Source organism: Pelodiscus sinensis, chromosome 3 (genome assembly GCF_049634645.1).
Source record: "Pelodiscus sinensis isolate JC-2024 chromosome 3, ASM4963464v1, whole genome shotgun sequence".
Taxonomy (NCBI): domain Eukaryota; kingdom Metazoa; phylum Chordata; order Testudines; family Trionychidae; genus Pelodiscus; species Pelodiscus sinensis.
Window position 1 is genome coordinate 194,711,835 of NC_134713.1, and position 21,965 is coordinate 194,733,799.

The window sequence follows — 21,965 nt, forward strand, 5'->3', positions numbered from 1 at the left end:
CTAACACAAACCTAGCACTGAGTGCCCTAAGGCTGACATTCAGCCTATCCCAAAGCATGTTATATTAAGAAAGAAAAAGTAAACCATGGAATTAGCTCAAGGCTGACCTCTCAGCAACCTTTAGCATTGAATTTCCTGGGTTTATTAGCATGTGTCATATGCTCAGTATCATTTCACTGTTTATTACTTTTATCCTCTTTTCTTGACAGAAAATTAAACACACTTAGACCAGGCCTTCGGTTTGGCATCTTTCCAATCTTGTTGGTAAATATTCAGAATAAAATGTAAATTGGCTTGTAGAGAAAATAGTTAGCTACCAAAAAAAAAAAAAAAAAAAAAAAGAACTTGGAAAAGCCTAGCAAGTAAGAAAAAGAAACAGGTCAGCTGTGTGAACAATCCATTTAGCAGAGCATTAACGATATAAATGAACAAATTAAATACGTCAAAGTTAGAGTTACAAGAGAACATTTTCAAAAGTGCCTCAAGTGACTTAAGTGCTGATGCCCAAGTGACTGTCGATGAGATCTTAGAATTGTTATATTCAACATGGGCATATGAATCCTAAACCAAATTATCTTTATTGCACTGAAAAAGTAAGGGGTAGATAGATATTTTATGTAAAAAAAAAAATGTAATCTCTTTCTTCTGCCTCAAAAGAATCAAATAGTGAAGTGTTGGGGCTCATGTAAATCTGCCTAGTCATTAAAAATACCAATAGCTGAGTATGTAGTGCTTGTGAGAACTACTGCTTTCTATCAGTTGGAAAGTTGGCAGATCTCTCGAAACATATTATAGACAAACATCTATTGAGAATTGTGGTTGTTAATATTGGTACTACTAGTAAAAGAAGAGGCTTAGGAGAGATGACTTGGAAGTTATATTTAGATTATTAAGATTTATATTCAGAATTTCTATGTTATGTTTCTTCTGGTTCTGTGGATAAGAACAGTGAGACCGTAGGGCTTGTGCATGTCTGTGTGCGGACAAGATGATGATTTCAAGTAGGGATGAAAAATTCCAGTTAATCAGTTAACTGGTTAACCATTCCGTTTAACCGATTAAGCAGGAAGACAGGGGGAGACTACTGTAGCCCAGCTACCAGCTTTGGCCCCACCCGGGGCTGCTGGCTGGCTTCTGATGCTTACCCGTTAACCGGTTACCTGTTCACATGCCTAACTTCAAGTAGAAGAAGTTACATTTATAAGGCAATGATGAACTGTTTGGGAAAGGGAAAGATGTCTCTTAATCAAAGTGGAACCAGATTGCTGTTACAGACAGTTGGATGACTACATTTTGCAAGGTTGATTGCCCAAACTGGAGTTGGAGGAAAGCTGACAGGTGCCAAGGGACATCGGTGTTTGTCAAAGACATCTAGTAGGGATGTCAAGAATATAAATGTATCTGTCTCTGGCATAGGCTAGGAGAGAAATTAAAAGTGCAGGAAGGACAGGTGTTGAGTACAGGGAATAAAACCTTGACATGTTAAGCATCTCTGAAATATGAGGGGGTCACAAACTCAACGGACACCTCTGTTACTGGCAATGAACTACCCAAAAAGGATAGCTAAGGTCCTAAGAGTGAGAGAATAACACTCCTATCAAAAAGATTCCCTGAGATCCTATGCTCTGTTCCTACGTTATAAAATAGTCGGTTTCTGTTTTCCTATGATATATGAACTGCAGTAACCTCAATAATACGGAGCAATGCCTAGCTGTATTGTAGTCCAGGTTGCAGCAATGTTTCTGTTTAATGCAAAGTTTGCATTAATCTTGGGTACAGGTGAATTTCCATTTAAAGTAGCAGAACAGTGAAGTGTTTAGTGCATTCTGTGGAATCTTGAGCACCAAATGGATCAGAAAAAAAGTAAGGGGCAATAAAACTTTTTTCATAGGTTTATCCACTCTGATATGTGGCTTCTCTGAAAGGCCAAGAAATTTGGCATGCTTTGAGGATTATCCTGCCTGGTATGTTGGCACACAATGTCTGTGAGTCAGTTCAGTGCTGTACCTGGCTCGGTCCCTGTTTATTTCCATAGCGTAGTTGAGAGAGTGTAATTCTAGAACAAATTACACATTCTGAGAGAGACTGTAATTTTCCCTAAAAGGATCTTACTATCACGTTGCTGCCATTATGGATTAAAGGGAAGAGCAATGGGGTATTATGATGATTTTATTCCTCTATGTGGTCCTGTTCTAAAGTGAAGCCTAATAGTAGTGATCTTATGCTGTTCTGAAACATTCTGCATATCGTCAGTGCATCCTAACTGAATCTAGGACACTCAAAGCTATGCACATTTAGATCTGTTTTGTGCCTGCTCTCATTAATGTCTATTAAATTTACTTGGAGGCTTTTTTATTATTTTATGGGATGATAAAAGTCTGTTTTTGTTAAAGTAGATATGTCCTGCAATCTTTGTATGCGATAAAGAATAAAATAAATGAATTGAGACATTTACGCACCATTGTTTCATGTCTGTGGTTTTTCCAATGAAAACCTTTTCTTTCAGTCACTGAGTCATAAAAGTGTTTTTTCCTCTGGTACTAAACTTCATGACTCACTGTATATATACAGTGAATCTGCAAGAGGAATTCACAGCTGCTTTGAAGAGTGTGTGGCAGAAGAGAAGACTAGAAGGAGCTAATGGCATTTTTGCAAAAGTATCTTACAGGTGAATGTTCAGTGAGGAAAATAAGTGAAAACTGGCTGTAAATGCAGTCTCGTGTGGTGGGGATAAATAATTGAGAACCTTATTTGTGATTTATATAATTTGGGATATCTGTGTACTAACTTTCTGGGCGTGATATGAAGACTAGTTGCCTTTATGACATCATAATCTTTCTGTTAGTCATGTGTTTCATGCACTGTTGTTCATGAACAACAACAACAACAACAAAAATCCCCGCGATCAGAGGCAACATGTTGCTGGGTTAGGGGCGGACAGATGGTGGTAATTTGTTGCTTGGCTTGTACTGAGCATGCTCACAAAGAGTGTGCATGTTCAGTAACAATTGCTGAAGCCTCTGCCTCCCAGTGCCCACCTGTGGTCGGCAAGTCTGGGTTGTCTGTGTTGAAGACTGTGTAGTTCAATGGTGGGCAACCTGAAGCCCATTGGCCACATATGACCCACTGGGGCTCCACCTGTGGTCCGCAGATCTCCTGTCTGCTCCCCTCTCCCACATGCCTCTCACGCTGGTGAACAAGATCCCCACATTTCCTACTCTTTTCCTTCCCTCCCAGCGCTTTAGATGCCGATCTGTGCTCCGTCCCTGCTCTCCCCCCCCACCAGAACTTGAACAACTGTGTGGCATTTCAACTCTGTGAGGGAGGGGGAAGAGCAGGGATGGAGCACGAATCGGCAGATTTGCGCACTCCAAAAGTGCTGCGAGGAAGGGGGAGGAGTAGGAAAGGCAGGGGTCTGGTTCCCCAACACACAAGAGGTGTGTGGATGAGAGGGGCAAACAGGAGGTCTGCGGCTGTGCAGGTGGAACATGGACCGTGAGTTGCTGCAGCTGCTGAGGTGAAGGGAAGGCCATCCACGTGGCCCACTCGCTATTTTTGGTTGCCCATCGCTGATGGAGTTTATGCCAGAAAAACGGTCCCCAGCAGACCACAGGCTCACGGACTGAAGCCGCAGCCGCGGGGGGGTCCCCAGCAGACCACAGGCACCCAGATTGAAGCGGCAGCAGCGGCGGTTCCCCGCACCTCTGAGGCTTTGCTCTGGCAAAGCCTCAGAAGCGCGGGAACCCGCCCGGTGCCCCTGGTCTGCTGGAGACGGTCTCCAGCAGACCAGGGGCACCGGAGCAGCTTACCAACGGGGCTTTCTCGCCCCGACTTCCGGGGCGAGAGAGCCCCGTTCATAAGTGCGGATCCGACATAAGTCGGATCCGCGTAAATCAGGGACTGCCTGTAGTACAAAACTTTTTATCAGGGTTTTAACAATTAAATTCACATTTAGGCAAATGAAGTAACACCATGCAATAGCTTCATAAGAAAATTATGAATTACAGAAAATGCAAGAAACAAAGGTTTCATTCAAGAACTTCTTACTTTCCTCTCTTCCCCACAAATAAATTCAAGGATGGGAAGCAGACTTTGGACAATAAAGTTCTGTACTTCTCTTTATCTACTCTCAATTTTCTACAAATGTATTTATAAAGACCTACTTCTAGTTCAGTGCAATATATAAAAACTTATTGGTGTGACACTTCTGGTAAGTCAAATGAAGAGGAAATAGCATTGACATTTCTGTCATGGGTGTAGCCCTTGTTTGTAGTGAGAGGGATTAATATATAGTGGTGTAGAAGCCCAGAGTTCCATTTTTAATTATCTTTATGTGCTCAGTGACTGTGTATTGGTGGTCATGTGTTGTCCTCTTATCCTTAACTCCAGTGTTCATCTTGGAAGAGGGTTCCCTATTATTTACAGCCATCTTTCTTTCCTTTTCCTTTCCTTTTCTCTCTCCTGATTTTTGCTCTCAGCCTACTGGTCTTATATTTTCTCTCCTGCTTATTGCCATCTTGTATTTTGCCTGTCTACATTGCCCCTACAATACCATAGTATCTGAGTACCTTATATTCTTACCCCTGTGAGGTAGGACAGTGAGATTATCCTTGTTTTTACAGATAGGGAACAAACACAGAGAGAGATTAGGGGATTTGCTGAAGTTCCCAAAGGAAATCTGCGGTGGAGCACTCAAATCCAGATCTCCCAAGTCTTGGCTACTGCCTTACCACTGGATCTTTTCCCCTCTTTCACCATGTATGATTCTTTATCCTCTGAGAGAGTTAATTTGTTAAACTTTAACCACTATAACAGTTAAAACAACAATATTAACTTGTGTTCCTAGAATTACTATAATTTAAAGGGGAAGCCAGCAATGCTATAAAAAGATTCTGAAAGAAATGTGGGGTGTTTTTAAGGACAAGCAGGTGATACCCCAGTTTGTAAGTAAAATGGTAGAGTAATAGGAGCCAAATTATTGAAACTTTCAAAAGATCGTTGGTAAGAATGCATTACTAACCTTGAGCTGTCTTATGTAAGACAATTACAATATACCTTTCCTCCTAGTAAATCATTACCTCAACTTTTAAGGCTGCGCACAAGTCCAGATGCACAATTATTTGTAGCAGATATCCTGAGAAATTGCTTGCAACCAAAACTAATAGTGAGTACTATAAGCGAATTCTATTTTAAAATATAACTTGGAATGATAGGTTTGCTGTCATGAATACTTAATTGTGGCCTGCTCTAGTGTCTGTGGAAATAAATACAAATGTTTGTCAGCCTTAAAGGCATTGGGATTTGGTCTCGAAGCCTATGTCTACACAGCAGCATTATTTTGGAATAATTGACATTATTCCAAAATAACAAAGTGCGGGTATACGCTACAAGCCTTTATTTCAAAATAATGTCAAGTTGGAGGACTTCTTACTCCAACTCATGGTAACCCTCATTTCAATCTCCAGAATTCAGTGAAAAGTAATCACTAAAAATTCTCTTCGTGATGCAAGGGCTGGACTAGATGACTTCTCAATGTTTCTTCTTCTTTGTTTTCATCATAATGAATGAGCAAAAGGGGGAAAATTTAAGGAAACGCTACTTATTTTGCATGTATATAATAGCTATAATTCTAAAATAAAATGATCTATTAAATAAAACTGATCTATCTAGAATAGCAGACAAGTAAAAACATAAACTGTTTCAGTATTATAATTTGACAAGTTACATTTGAGAATTATGAACCTGAATGCAAATTTTCTAATTACATTTAACAGTCTTAAAATAATGAAATGGCTAAAAGATGCATGTTTTCTTTTCACTGGAATCCTAGAGTGTCTTTGCAGCTTTTTCAAATTACTTTGCTGTCTTGTCAGGGTGGCATTTCTGAGCTCTCTAAAGTTAGATATAAGGAAGTTAGGGTTGCTTATCTAAATATAACTCTCTTCTGCATATGAGTAGTGTCTCCTACTGCATGCTACTTCATGTACTCTGTATACAGAATCCTGGAAGTCAATTATACAGAGACAGTGGAATTTTCAAAACCATTCCCTATTGGCCTAACATTGACATCGGAATTGTCGTTATTAGGAGTCAGCTGAAGGGCACCTCTGAAAATTCTACTTTAAGTGCAGAGTGAATGAGGCAAGAAGTCCATTTCAGCAAAAACCCTACAAGTCTCTGGAAAACATTGTAAAATAGGAATTATACCTACTTCGCAGGGGAGCTGGAGGATTAATTCATTTGTATTTTGAAAACTGAAGACTGGATAGAAAATGCTCTAGAAATGTGAATTATTTTTGCTTGGGCTAACCACATTCGCGGGAACCCGGTTTGACATAAGACTTGGCTTGCTGCACTAACTTTGCTACATTCTGCTCCTCTCAGTGTGTTTTGTGCATTACAGATATATTGTAGCAGGATGGACTTAATAGGGAGAACAGTAGCCAAACATAAGGAGTGCTATAAATCATCTCTTCGATTAAATTGAACCCCTGGGTTACTGACATTAGAGCAAGGAAGTTCATTCATATGAGAAAATTGTTAAATGTTTTCAGTCTAACTAGATAGTGCATGGCAATTTTAAGTCACAATTTTCAAGAGAAAATAGCAAATTTCAGAGGCTTCACAGACACCTTACGGTGGACTTATTTTTCATATGTGTGGGCCCTGAACTTTCTGAAAATAAGGCCATATTTTAAGGCATCTCAGTTTGAGCATGCAGAAACCGAGGCATGAAAAATCACTACTTATTTCTGAGAATTTTGACCTTAATTGGTAACATATTGGCTATTTCTGCTCTTCAAAGTAATAGAGTGGATTACTTACAGAACCTGCCTTCAGCTCATTCTGGAATCTTCCTTTCTTCCAATAAATATGCCTTGGCCATTAGATGAGAGACACTTGTGTAAGGATACCGCTACTGCTCTGCGGATGTATGCTTCATTACACTCTTCTCTAGTCCCGGATTTTACTAAATTGCAGTTGTTGCCATTTTGTGGTCAATCTAGGGACAACAGGAAATGATGAATCTGTGGAGGTTTAGACAAAAAAATACCATGCTGATCAATTTGTCTGTCTGTCTGTTCTGGCAAGTTATTTTTTAAAAAGTATTTTAAACATTGATTTAAAATGTAATCTGTAAATTGTGTACTGTATAGGGTACATTGCTATACTGCGCAGATTGTATTTATGTTCTCTATTTTCAGTCCCTCGGAGTTTGTTTGTGTAAAATATTTATATTGCGTGCGCGCACACACACACACGTACAGAGAGAGAGAGGAAAGCACTGTTCCCCCTTAAATTAGTTTAATTACAATAAAGGAGAAAATAAGTTAGTTCATTTCCTGCAGTGATGACTGTTTAAATCTGGGCTACTCAACATGCAGCCCATTTGTTTGCGGCTTGTGGTGTGGTTTGGGTTTATGTGAGGCTCAACGCGTGGCCCGGCCCACAGGTGGGAGCCAAAACAAAATCAGTCAATATCATGGTCTTCTGTTGATAGGGATTTTAGTAGTTCAATTCCTGGACTGTCACTGCTCATTAAAAGTGCTGTCACATGGGTGGAAACTGGGTACGGCAATCTCTGGCCAACAGGAGCTGTGATCCCGGTACCTGCAGAGGCACAGATAAATATGTCTGTGTGGGTGCCCACTGAGGGCTAACCCTGGCAGACCCGAATCAGCCCACGAACTGGTATTTGCCCACCCCGGCCTAGTGCAGGGGTGGGCAATAATTTTTGATGGGGCGCCACTCCCAAGATTTTGGAAAGTGGTTGAGGGCTGCACTCTTCCAGAATATTAATGGAGAAGGAGCAGGGTCTGGGAGGGAGGTTGGGTGCAGAAGGGAGCTTGGTGTAAGGGATTAGGGTGCAGGAGGGAGAATGGGGTCCGGGAGGGAGTTTGGGCAAAGGAGGTAGTTGTGACCTGGGGCAGGGAACTGGGGTGCAGGGTTTTGGCGTGTGACTTACGGTAGAAGGGGATTGTGATCTTGGGCAGGAGATTGGGGTGTCAGATCTGGGAAGGGGTTTGAGTGAATGTGGAGTAGCGGGGCAGGAGTGTGGGGCACAGAGTTGGGGAAGGGAGGGACTGAAGTGCCAAAGGCAGGTTCTCACCAGGAGACTTGCCCGCCTGCAGAGCTAAAGGCTTTCAGAGCTTAAAATGTTTCTGCCTGCTCAGCCATGTGCTAGAGTGAGTGAGCAGGAGACAGCTCCCATTGGCCAGGGTCTGTCCAGAAACTGGCCAATGGGATTGTGCTGGGGGCAGGAGCAGCGTTTGAATCTTCGCCCCCCTCCCCTCTGAACTCAAAGAGAAAGTACCCAGCAGCCGGGTTTCTTAGCAAATGGGGCTGCGGGGCAAGCAGGGGAGCCTACCTGGGGCTCCCCACTGACTCCACGGGCTGGATTTGGTGGCTTGACAGACTGGATCTGGCCTGTGGGCCATATTTTGCCCAGGCCTGGCCTAGTGCCTGCCCCCAAATGCCGACCGACACAAGGAGAGTAATTATCCAGGGGAGCTGCTCTTCTCCCCACTCGCCATCCCCATAGTGTGATCTGTGTTTCAGGTATCCATGCATGGCAGTAAAGCGACAACTTACATAGGCATAAGACAGTTGCATAATTTGAAATAATGAATATAATCTCTGCAGTCAGAAAACTGGCGGAAGTTGGAATCTCTTTAATATAATACTTTTGCTTGTGCATACAGCTGTACTAACACAATGCAACATTTGAGTTAAGGCGTCTGTTAAAGTCCTGGCACCAAAGATAGTTTTCATACTGAGGCCTTTAATTGATAGATATTCAAAGTGATACTGTGTTTGGTTGCATCAATGTGCTGCTTGAACTAGGCTTTCAGCTGACCTTCAAAAGGAAATAATCTCAAAAGGAAGAATTTAAGTTTGCCAAGATCCAGATAAGGACATGGTAATTGGACAGCCCGTGGCTTTGTGGATTAGAATATAAAATACAATTTGTTTGATGGCGTAATGCAGTTGCACCAAGAAAATGGTAAACAAAATGTGTAAGGCTCATATGATGTGATTACAATCTGAAGATTTGAGTCTCTTTTAATTTTCTCTGAAGAGCAAATCTGATTTGTAGAAATGTTCATTCTGATTAAAAAGAGGTTGAGAAATATGGCTAGCCTACATTTTCTTAAAGCTATGGAGCTTTTAATTTAACCGCCAGAAATAAGGTTCAGTGACTTTGAGTGCAGCTTTGTTGTTGAAATCATTATTAGCATTTTATTTATTTACTTTTAAAACCCTGGTGTTTCCTCTTTATTGCTGTAACATTCTTGCTCTGATGTCATATGTGGTGGTTATTCCCAATGACCTACTAGATACATAAATAATACTTCCAAACAGTCAGCATATGTTCTTGTACTGACAACTGTAGACAATTTTAAAAAGACCCAAACAGGTGTAGATAATTGTAAGTTACAAAAATGGGATCTAGAGTAGGATTTTCAAAAGCACTCAATGTTGACTTCAGTGGGAGAAGAAATTGGTCAGTTCAGAGCTTTCCGATACCCAGTTTATGAGCTAGATCTGGGCTGCTTAATATATTTATTCTGTATCGTATTAGGTTCTGTGGAATTTGTGTTTGTTTTTTGAAAGTTTCTAACTCTCATAGGTCACTGCTATCTTGAATCTGCAGACAGTCTGAAACAAAGGCACTACAAGGGGGGGAGGGTGAACTCATCAGCTTGCTCATAAATTCCATTGGGGTGTTAACTCCAAGGTGAAGGCATGCCCTTTGCTTGTTCTCATGTGCTATTTCATCTCTGGTCATCGTATAAAATGGGATTGGGACTTGGGTTGCAGTAATTGGTGCCTCCCATAGGGAAGGGAGGAGAGAAGCAGAGATTGAAAAGGAGAGCAATACAGGGCGAATATGAAAGTGTTCCTAAAATAAGTTTATTTTTCCAGCGAGGGATGCTAAATGGGACTTAATAAATAGCAACAGTGATAATTAAATGTTTAGTAACAACATACAGGACATACTTAGCCCTAAATATGTGCTTTGGGATCACTCTGGTGTTGGCTATTATTAGGCTAGGTTATATTGCTTTCTGGGCTGTCTAGACTCAGAAAAACACACAGGGCTTCGTTAACTTCTGTTCTTGTACGCAGTTTCTGGTGATGTCAGTGAGAGTTGAATGCACTGATTGCGGCATATGGCCTTGTAAGTTCCTGAATACTAGAAAAAAAGTACTCAGTAGATTGTTAGATTTAATGGATTCTTTAAATGTTGGAGCTTGCCTCAGTGGAATGATCTTCACAAACCTGTGCACTACAAATGTTTGAGGAGTCTAGGAATTAAACAGGCTTTGGATCAGGTGCAGATTGCCAGTAACATTTTTTACGGATGGGTATGAGTCAACAGTGCGCCCTTGGAGCCAAGAAGACTAACAGCATATTGGGGTGCAATAGTCAGAGCATTGCCAGCAAATCTAACGAAGTGATTATTCCATTTTATTCAGCACTGGTGAGGCCACATCTCATAGACTTCAAGGTCAGAAGGGACCATTATGATCATCTAGTCTGACCCCCTGCACAACGCAGGCCACAAAATCTCACCCACCCCTCCTAGAATAATCCTCTCACCTATATCTCAGATATTGAAGCCTTCAAATACTTTGAAGATCACAAGATGCAGAGAATCCTTCAGCTGTGATCTGTACCCCATGCTACAGAGGAAGGCGAAAAACCTCCAGGGCCTCTGCCAATCTACCCTGGAGGAAAATTCCTTCCTGACCCCAAATATGGTGATCAGCTAAACCCTGAGCATGTGGGCAAGACTCACCAGCCAGACACCCAGAAAGTTCTCTATAGTAACTCCTATCATCCCTCCATTGACCTATTTCCCACTGCTAATGAATGGTCAATTAGTTACCAAGATCATGTTATCTCATCAAACCATCCCCTTCATAAACCCATCTAGTTTAATCTTGAAAGCAGATAGATCTTTTGCCCCCACTACTTCCCTTGGAAGGCCGTTCCAGAACTTCACTCCTCTAATGGTTAGAAACCTTCGTCTAATCTCAAATCTAAACTTTCTACTAGCCAACTTATATCCATTTGTTCTTGTGTCCACATTGGTATTAAGCTTAAATAATTCCTCTCCCTCCCTGGTATTTATCCCTCTAATATATTTAAAGAGTGTAATCATGTCCCCCCCTTAGCCTTCTTTTGGTTAAGGTAAAAAAGCCAAGCTCCTTAAGTCTCCTTTCATAAGACAGGTTTTCCATTCCTCGGATCATCCTAGTGGCCCTTCTTTGTACCTGTTCCAGTTTGAATTCATCCTTCTTAAACATGGGAGACCAGAACTGCACACAGTATTCCAAATGGGGTCTCACCAATGCCTTGTATAATGGCACTAACACCTCCTTATCTCTACTGGAAATACCTCGCCTAATACATCCCAAGACCGTATTAGCCCTTTTCGCGGCCATGTCACAATGGCGGCTCATAGTCATCCTATAATCAACCAGGACTCCGAGGTCCTCCTCCTCCTCCGTTACTTCCAACTGATGTGTCCCCAGCTTATAACTAAAATTCTTGTTATTAATCCCTAAATGCATAACCTTACACTTCTCACTATTAAATTTCATCCTATTGCTATCACTCCAATTTACAAGATCATCCAGATCTTCCTGTATGATATCCCGATCCTTTTCTGAATTGGCAATAGCTCCCAACTTTGTGTCATCTGCAAATTTTATCAGGACACTTCCACTTTTGGTGCCAAGGTCAGTGATTAAAAAGATTAAATAAAATTGGCCCCAAAACTGATCCCTGAGGAACTCCGCTAGTAACCTTCCTCCAACCTGACAGTTCACCTTTCAATATAACCCGCTGTAGTCTCCCCTTTAACTAGTTGCTTATCCACCTCTCAACTTCCATATTAATCCCTATCTTTTCCAATTTAACCAATAATTCTCCATGTAGTACTGTATCAAATGCCTTACTAAAGTCGAGGTAGATTAGATCCACTGCATTTCCTTTATCTAAAAAATCTGTTACTTTCTCAAAAAAGGAGATCAGGTTGGTTTGGCACGATCTACATTTTGTTAAAACCATGTTGTAATTTGTCCCAATTGCCATTAGCCTCAATGTCTCTAACTACTTTCTCCTTCAAAATTTTTTCCAAGATCTTGCATACTACAGATGTCAAACTAACAGGCCCATAGTTACCCGGGTCGCTTTTTTTCCCTTTCTTAAAAATAGGAACTATATTAGCAATTCTCCAGTCAAATGGTACAACCCCTGAGTTTAGAGATTTATTAAAAAATTTTGCTAATGGACTTGCAAGTTCATGTGCCAGTTCCTTTAATATTCTTGGATGAAGATTATCTGGACCCCCCGATTTACTCCCATTAAGCTGTTCAAGTTTGGCTCTTACATCTGGAGTATTGTGTCCAATTCTGGGCCCCCTATTACCAAAAAGATGGGGATGCATTAGTGACAGTTTAGTGGAGGGCAACAAAAATGATTGGGAGCTGGAGCACATGGTGCATGAGGAGAGGCTGAGGGATTTGGGCTTATAGAGAAGAGTAAGGGGGGGAGGGGATTTGATAGAAGCCTTCAACTACCTGAAGGAGGTTCCAAAGAGGATGGTGAGAGGCTGTTCTCAGTGATGGCAGACGACAGAATGAGGAGCAATGGACTCAAGTTGAAGTGTGGAAGGTCTAGACTGGATATTAGGAAAAGCTATCCTCCAAGGAAGGTAGTGAAGCACTGAAATGGGTTCCATAGGGAGGTGGTAAAATCGCCATCCCTAGAGGGTTTTTAGTCCCGGTTTGACAAAGCCCTGTCTGGAATAATTTAGTTGGGATTGGTCCTGCTTTTGGTAGGGATTTAGACTAGATGACTTTCTGAGCTTTCTTCCAATCCTGTGATTCTGTGGTTTCTTACCCAATAGAATATACATTTTTCTAAGTAGCCAGGGTGAGGTAGGGTTGACATAGATTGTATAAACTGCATGTTTAGTAAAATGACATAATACAGCTGATTTATATAAGTAACTTGTTAACTGATGTTGTTCAAGCTGTATGCAATACTGTTCTGGTCTATCTCTGTCCCACAAAATCTTAAGCTGGTATAATATGGCATAGTTGCACGAAGTCATGGAAATTGCACTGATTTACACCAGCGAAAGATCTGGCCCAGACTGTCCTGTCTTTGGGATCTGACAAGTTCTTAGAGCTGTTTTATTCCTTTTTAATAATTCCCAAAGCAAATCCTCCCACCTTCCCAATGCATTTCCTAATTCATTTACTTCCTCCTCCTCTTGGTAGTCAGGATGCACAGAATTCAGTTTTTTAGTAGTTTCTCAAAGGATAGTATCAGAGTTTTTATTTTTAAGATTTTTAGTTTTAGCAATTTCATTTTTCAAGTTGTGGGACATCCGACATAATTATGTAATGACAATAGAAAGATTAAAAACTAAATTGAGAATAAACTCAAATTGTCAGCCTCGCATGTCAAAATATACAACATAAATATCCTCAAATAAAACTGTTCTTAAGCAAAGAAAAATTATGCTCATCTACAAAGTATTATGGAAATGTTCTTGGTTCGTGTATGTACAGTGAAATGGATATTTACTGGCCTTTAGCAACAGAAATCTAATCCTTCCAAGCCTAGTGATAGTCATTGTTTCCACACCACTGGCCTTCATTAACACCCTTCTTTGAAAAAATTATGGTAAAATGGAACACCATTTCACAACTACAGTGTGACAACTGCTTCATTGTTGTAGGGAAAGAAAACCAGAGGATTATAACTGTGGCTTTGGAAGCCTTTCACATAAAAACAAATCTCTGAATTCAGTGGACTTTGCCTTTTATTAATATTATATGTTTAATTAAAAACCCCATCTTGCCAGTTTCATTATTTGTAGCTTTCAAAAGGCAGGCAGATATGGTCAGCTGAGGACTAAATTTTTACTTCTTAAAAATAACACATTTGCACAAACAGATTAAAAATTTAACAAACTAGTTCAGCAGATTTTGTTGCATCCTTTAATATAATATTTTGTCTAATTAATTTGTTGCATGAATTCCTGGAACAAGATGTTAAAGCAATATGTTTTAATCTGCTCCTCCTCCTCCTTTTGATCCTCCAACATTTCTGCATAACTGAGGGCTCCAGTACATTTAAAATGCCACAGCAGCACAGCTGAGCTGCAGCAGGCTAGACCCTACCTTTGCTAAAAGCAGGGATTCTCCAGGAAACATATCCATCTCCTGGACAGTCAGTAGCCAGCTTGATGAAATTCTTCCATTGGCATAGCACTGTTTACACAGAATGTAGGTTGGTTTAACAACACCCCTCAGGGGTGTGAATTTTATCCTTGAACTCCATAGTCAAAATAACCACATTTTCTAACGTAGAACAGGCCTAGCTAGCACTTTGAGATTTTAGCCAGCATGGATGGTATGGGCACCCATCAGTCTCACTCCAGGTAGAAAATTTCACTCTGCATTGAAATTAGAAATGTCTGGTTTCGGCACTTCAGCAAAACACACAAGCATGTGCTGAATGTTTTATTTGCATGCCTTGGCTTTTAAACTTTCGTTTTGCAACCATTCGATAATATGACTAAAAATATTTTTTGGCCCGAGTTCTCATTTACACTGAAAATCTCTTGACACTGCTTTAGCCATGTACAAAGGCCTGGAAATTGGAGTGAATTATACTTACACCTAGTTTAAGGCTTCCCTACTCTCAGACCAGCTTTACACCCAGTCTGAATGTGGAAAGTGCCTGTTTGAGTGAGGAAAGGGAGGAATTGTAAAACATCCTGGGCCCGATTCTCTGGTGATATACCAATTCTATATGGTGGTAACTTCACTGAAATTGGTTGAGTTATCCTGGTCAAAAATTAGGGTCAATCATATTAATGGATATGCAGTTTTAAAAAAAAATTGCTTAATTGTATGTAGCAGACCATATCCAGAATGAATCCGGTCATTATAACCACTCTGTGTAAAAGGTTTGAGCTTTTCTTTTGGCTACCTACTTCTGAACATAACAATATGCTGGCAGAGATGATATGTAAATATGTGCGTAAACTATTTTACCCTTTCATGAAGATTTTTTTCAAACTCTGTTTTTTTAAAAGATGAATGCCGATATAAATGCCTTTTTAAAAATAAAATATAAACACTGATCTGTCTACTGTATAGATTGTTTGGTTTTTTTACATGGATTTTATTATCTACACCAGGGTGGATTGAGTTAAATCAAAGCAATTAAAAAATACACCAAACATATTTTGTCAAACAATGGGGCAAAACTGATCACTAAAACATGTTAATTTACAGCTAGCCCAATGCAACATTTTATAACATCTAAGAGGGCATACTTTTTTAGATCACTTTTTTAACTAAATAAAACTAAATTTTAATTGTTACATAAATGTTTTACATGTGCAATTGCAACTAGGGTTGCCAGGTGTCCAGTATTGACCTGGGCAGTCTGGTATTTTTGCCTCCTGTTCGGTAAAAAAATTCAGAAAATACGGGAAACCTAAAATGTCTGGTATTTTCTGATTTTTTTTTTTCCATGGCCAGGAGGCAAAAATACCAGGTGCTTACCTGGTTCCGCAGGGGAGGTGTCTGGCCCGGAGCAGGAAGACAAGCTGGCAGACAGCTTAACTCTTAGGGCCCTTTTGTTGAGGGGGAAAAAACAACTCCCCCCTTTTCTTCCCCCCTCTTTTTTTCTCAACAGATTTTTTTTCCCTGGTGTGTGGGGGTTTTTTTGGGGGGGGGAAGGGGTGTTTGGTATTTTTGGTTAAACCATCTGGCAACCCTAATTGCAGCAGACTCTTGAGTTGCCGGCTGATGACTATCCTTAAACCCTTTTTTTAAGTTTCAAATTTTATTAACTCTCACAGACAAGTCCTCAGAACCCTAAATTGTACTCTGTTTTTAAAACTTCTACAACTAGCTTTCATCCCCCCCCCCCATCATTTTGATGCAGATCTGATTACAAGTTACAAAAAAAGCTAAGTCTGACTGTGCTTAGCTCACATTTAATTTTGGAGTAAGCCCCATTGAAAACCAGTATAGGATGGGGTTCCTTTGGGAAAGCTGAGTAATGCTAAAGTAAAATGGGGAATAGACTTAAGGCATCATCATTATGGTCTGTGACCATGATGTTCCAAAATAAGAGGCATGCATTATGTATATAAAATAAGACAATGACACTTAGTGGCAGCTCTAGATTTCTGTTACTGAAGCTTTCTCAATTCTGTGTATTTGGGTGACTAGATTTTAAATCTCTAACTAATCAAACAAGCCATAAGGATTAGCTAAGCTAAATTTCTTTTTCTTGCAACATCCAATATAGCAAATGTCTCAGGCATTTTCTTGTTAAATCACACTTATGCTAAAAGGCATGGAGTCCTGAAGAATGATGCATTGCAAAGTTGAGCCACATTGTTCGTCAGAGATATCCATGTCTTCATCCACATCATCCTCTCCCAATAATCAGTTTTCCTTATGATGTTTTGGTCTTTGCACATAGCCCCTGTATCTTCTCCTTGCACTGCTTACTCTTGACACATTTTCCTTTTTCACCCAGGGTATGAATTTTTTCAAAATATTCCCAGATGGGTGGGTGGGTGTGTGTGTGTGGCCCAGATCAAAATTTTTATTTCAAAAAATCATTGACTTTTACCCACCCTGATCTAAACGGAAGTTTCCACATTTAATGTTTTTTTTTCTCAACAATTTCTTGATCCAATCAACTTATTTAGCAAAGTTTATTTTGTGTTAAACTGCTATTTCTGTAGTCTCATCTCAGGATCTGAAAGCCAAACTGTGTTCTCTTTTTTTCTCATGGATTGTGAGACTGAATCCAGGTTCTATAGGCCAAATCATGTTATGCCTATGTTCTATGATTTAGGATGCACCTATGTTCCTTGGAGTATGTTTGAACACAAAGAGATTGCACAGGTGTAGCTGAAGAGATGGTCTGACCAGCAGAATCTGTTTTACTGAGGATGAGGCTCACACAGGGAAAATTCCAGTTTCACTTTTAGATCTGAGAGTGAGTTTATGGGGGTGGCAATTAAGAGAAAAATTGAGTATTTCAAACCGAGTACATTTAATCTGGAATGTAGAGATACAGTAAACATAGAATTACACAATCACATTTTTAGAGCAGAACAGCATTTTGTGTGTAACTATAATTAATGGGAATGATGTGTAAGTACGAGTCAATAGACTCAGTTAATATTAATATTTGGTCCTCCTACAGTTTTTGTATTTTCATGGTCAGAGAAGGTTGTGAAGGAAGGGTCTCTTCTGTGGTATAAAAGTTGGTCAGCTTAGAAGCACAGCTAGTGTCTGTTTCTGTGTTAACTTAAAGCCAGTGTTTTATTTTTTTTGTGTGCTCTAAGGACTGAGGGGGAAAGTCTGGATAGATTTGTTTGGACATTGTCTGCATGAACGCCCAGAAACCCATCTTAAAATGTCATCAAGCTACAACAGCCAATCTGTTGTTAGTTTGTGACCTTTTGTCTACCCAGCCGGAAGGTAGCATCCGAAATCTTGCTGTTTTCATGTTTGTGAAACTATTTTGTGCATTACTTAGCAGTAACCCATAGAACTGTTGGTTCCAAAAAACAGAGGCAGATGTTATCCTGATGCCTTACATGATTCCTAGTTGCAGATGGAAGTCCTGTGTTTCCTGGATGACTCCTTCCCTCCTGCTAGACCAGAGGGGGGGCAGCTGATCACCTGAAAAATCAGTTGGGGCCCACACACAAGTGAGAAGCAAAAGAAGAAAAATCAACACGCACTCAAAGCTCTGCATTACAAAAACTGAACTAATTTTCATTTCCCAAAAGCTGCCGCCACCTGCTTCTCATTTAATCTAAAGCACCTTTAAACAGTGTCTGACCCTTAGTATAACTGAGAATTCTGACCTTCGTTATAGGGAAAATAGCTGAAATTTTTACTCTTGTGATTTTTTTTTTTTATAATTAGTAGTTTTGCTGTAGCTTTAAACCTCTGTCACTGATAAAAAATTGTTTTTTTTTATTAGACTTATTTTCTAATCTCCTGGTTATACAGTTCCATTTGTGCTGTTGTTTTAGGAGAAAGGCAGTTGCTTCTGCTAAATTGAAAGTTTGTATTCTTTACCTATTTCAGCCTGCTTCGCCCCTTTATTTGGATAAATGAGTGTATGAGAAAATGTGGCTCAGTTCACTGTGAAATGCTAGAGTTTGCATTGAGTTTACTCTGGACAAATGAAGCTGTTTGTTTCTCTAGCAACTGGAGCAAATGTAACAGGATATTTTAAAGGAGGAATGGATGTAATTTAATGGGTCTGTTTTTCACAGAAACTAGAGGTACCCTAAGCCTAGTGGAGGCCTCTGTGTTACTTTAATACAAATAATAGTAACAATAGCAGTCATGGAAAAGTATACAGACGTGAAATACCTAGCAAGAAGAGTATACAGTTACTTTGTTTCCAGATGCTATTTGTTATTGATGCTGAATATAACACCTGTGCTTCTAGATGTACTAATTTATAGATCTTCACATTGTTCATTTTTGTATTTGTTTAGTATGTGTCTGAAATCTTAAAACATGAATTTTACTATTGCCACTTACAGAAATAATATATATTTAAAAATAAAATCTTGGCTTAGTCTTATTGTGGTAGTATGTAAATATACTTCTGGTACAGTAAAATAGAAGACTAGATTTCCTGTGAAAGAGTTGTTTCTGACCGTTTTTATGTGCATATGTAGAAAGAAATGTGTAAATAAATTACAGGGCTCAGAAGTCTGGAGTGTAACGCTCCTGGAGTCTGTGGTGTTGCATAGGGGATGACTTTAAGGGGACACCATCAACTTGAAATTTGCATTTCTGTCTTGCATTTATTTTTTCTGTGATTGTGACAGGGACCCCCTGATTGTGACTGAAGAGAAAAGATATAAAGGAAATAAATTTGTTTTATTTCAGTTTATGTACGTTGGACCAAATCCTCAGTTGGTGTAAATAAGCAGAGTTCTGTGTGAATTCAAAATTAGTATCTGCATCCGCATTTGTATCTGCAGAAATGAGCCGCAGATATCTGCCTCCACAACCCTGGATTTGCAGGGCATAGCTCGATTGCAGTCAGAGCCAGCAGAGGAGCTGAGTTTCACAATTAGTTGATCCTCATTTGTACTTCCTGCTCAAGCACTGCTGTGGGGATGACTGAGAACTTGGATACGTGCCCCAGATCAGATTCTGCCACTTGATCCTCTACTGTGGTAGAAACCCATTAACCCTTCGGAGTGAAACTGGGGTCTATGCTTGGAGTGCTGGTAATAGTGCAGTTCACCTCTTACTAATATGGGTACGTTATCAGGAAATTACTAGCCGGGGATATGATCTTGTGGCCTTTTACTAGAGCACTTTCAACCACTTTGGTATTTTTCTAGTGCTGTGGTCTCATATGTTAGATTCTCAACTCAGGGAGCTTCTTGGAAGTCTCATTGTAGACCTTACCACTTCTCATCTTGCTCCTAAATTTGTGGGCTCTGGTAGCTTTGCACCAGAAATTGTTCAGTACCTTGATGTCTGCCTCTAGCGAGCTGGCAACAAGTTTTGGGGTCATGTCTTCTTTGCGGATGTTCTTGTCAGGATGCCAGAAAGAATGGAGATGGCAAGAAAAGGAGAGAAGCAGTGGATCCTAGTGGCTGTGAGAAGGTATTGGAGGAGTAACAGCTTGTAACTGTTGTTTTAGTATGCTAGCCTGCATCCATGCGGATTAAGTTAGTAGCTCCCATGAGAAGCTTGCTCTTGGTCTGTCCTACGCGTGTAGTCATGCCAACCTATTAATCTTCTTACAGCTAGTGAGCATTCCTGGTGAGCTTGTATGCATGTATGGGGATCAAGTAAAAGAGAACACTTGAAGTATACCTCATGTTAACTCACTAGGGAAGACAATGCTCCTCAATTGGAATTTGGAAGAATCTCTCTCTTTTTTGGGATTCGTCCCTAGAGTTTGAGGGCAACAGGAATCCTGGGGCATTGAAGGGTGGATGGAAGAGTTGAGAAGTCCCTTCTGTGCTTCATGGAGCTCCCAGACTCCTGCATATAGACAAAGCATGACCAAAACCTTGGAACTGATCTTTCCTCCAAGGTCATACATACATAACGGTCTGTTTCTACGTGGTGGTGTTAGCATTGTAGTAGCACCTAGAAGCCCCAGCTGACATCAGAACCTCAATGTGTTAGATGCTCTATGTATACATAGTATTCTTTCTGGGCAGTATCTGTCTACCTAGAGAAGAGGGACAAAAGGTGAGAGAAGGAGAGGTTTTATTCCTGTTTTACAGATGGAGAACTGAGGCACAGAGATTAACTAGTCCAAGTACAGGTTGAAGATCTCTAGTTTGGCACCCTTGGAACCTGACTGGAGCCAAACCAGAGAATTTGCTGACCCACAGGAGGCCAATATTGTTTGGCAGCATTACCAGCATTTCCACTGCACACTGGGCTCTTAGACATTTAGGAGAACATTAGCACTATCTAACCACACTGCACACTGAGAGCCAGGGCTGCTTGCTGTAAACAAACCTTTAAGGGGCTGCGGTAAAGTTGGTCACATGCATAAGTGGACATCCTGGCAACTAAAATCATGCCGGACCATGAACGTTGCTGGACAAGAGAGGTTCAACCTGCATCACTCTCTTTAATGAAAAAGTCCCTTATTTTATCAGCCCAGTAATATAAATAATAAATAATGAAATTTAAACAAAACAAATCAGGGTTTGCTGTTTAAAGAGTGCTCTGTCAAACTTAAATCTTTTAAAATTAGAAAAGTTAACCCATGTTTTTAAAGAGTGTACCTGCTTCCAGCTACTCCCTGGGGGCATGTCTACAGTGTAAGCTCAAAGTGCAATTTGAAGCTCAAGGAAACCCACACCAACTCCAACTAAGCTAGCACGCTAAAAACAGAAGTGTAGTCATGGTGTCAGAGGTGGGTGGGGACTAAAGATGTTAAATTGCAAGTCGATGGAAACTCAAGTAGTAGATAGGTGCTTCCGCATTCCTCCTTTGAAATGTACAAGAGCTGCTGCTGGGGCTCTTGTACATTTCAAAGGAGGAATGTGTAATTCCACCTGCAGCCCAGGGCCAGCAGGAAGTCCCGCCTACTCCAGGCTGCACACCTGCTTTGAAATGCACAGCTTTGAAATGCACAAGAGTCCCCAGGCTCCACGGCGCTGCCCCTTTGAAATGCTGAGGCGGCGTTTTAAAGGGGCAGTGCTGCACAGCTGAGCTGGGGATCAGCTGTTCGGCAGTTGCCCCTTTGAAACACTGCTTTGGGGTTTTAAAGTGGCAGTGGTGCACAGCTGATCCTGGGCTCAGCTGTGCGGTGCTGCCATTTTGAAGTTCCCCTTCTTCCCCTCCCATCCGCTGATGGAGGCAATAGGCGGGAGGAATCTACTAGTCAACTTACTATCTGATAAGCAAAAGTGGCGAGGAGTCCTGTGGTACCTTATAGATTAACCGAAGTGTTGGAGCATAAGCTTTCGTGGGCAAAGACCCACATGCATCTGATGAAGTGGGTCTTTGCCCACGAAAGCTTATGCTCCAACACTTCAGTTAATCTATAAGATGCCACAGGACTCCTTGCCGCTCTTGCAGATTCAGACTAACACGGCTACTCCTCTGATATCTGATAAGCGTTTGCTTATCGGATAGCAGACTAGTCCTTAACGTCCTTAGCGAGGACAACCTTTCCAAATACGAGTCCATCCAAGACACTAGTTGCATAGCAGGACAACTAGCCCCTCTGGATAGTTATGCTGCTGGGGCTATACTTCAAGCAACTGTGCTAAAAATAGATCAGAGCTAGCATACCTCTGTCTCCTTTTTTCTGGAATTTACATCTTCGCTTTGAGGTGTAAGAAGCACCCTGGTAAACCAGTAGAGTCTGAGTTCAGTTTAAGT

At 40.7% G+C, this 21,965-nt stretch overlaps 1 protein-coding gene across 4 annotated transcripts in view; it reads left to right on the forward strand.

The window, feature by feature from the left end:
* Window positions 1-21,965, forward strand: part of RIN2 (Ras and Rab interactor 2) — a 124,397-nt gene that overhangs the window by 31,724 nt on the left and 70,708 nt on the right. The window contains exon 1 of one of the 4 annotated variants that reach the window (XM_006118559.3): window positions 5,141-5,164. The exons of the other annotated variants lie outside the window; for them this stretch is intronic. The gene's annotated coding sequence lies outside the window, so the exon portion shown is untranslated. Of the gene's footprint in view, window positions 1-5,140; window positions 5,165-21,965 lie in introns of those variants that run through there. 4 annotated transcript variants of the gene reach the window in all.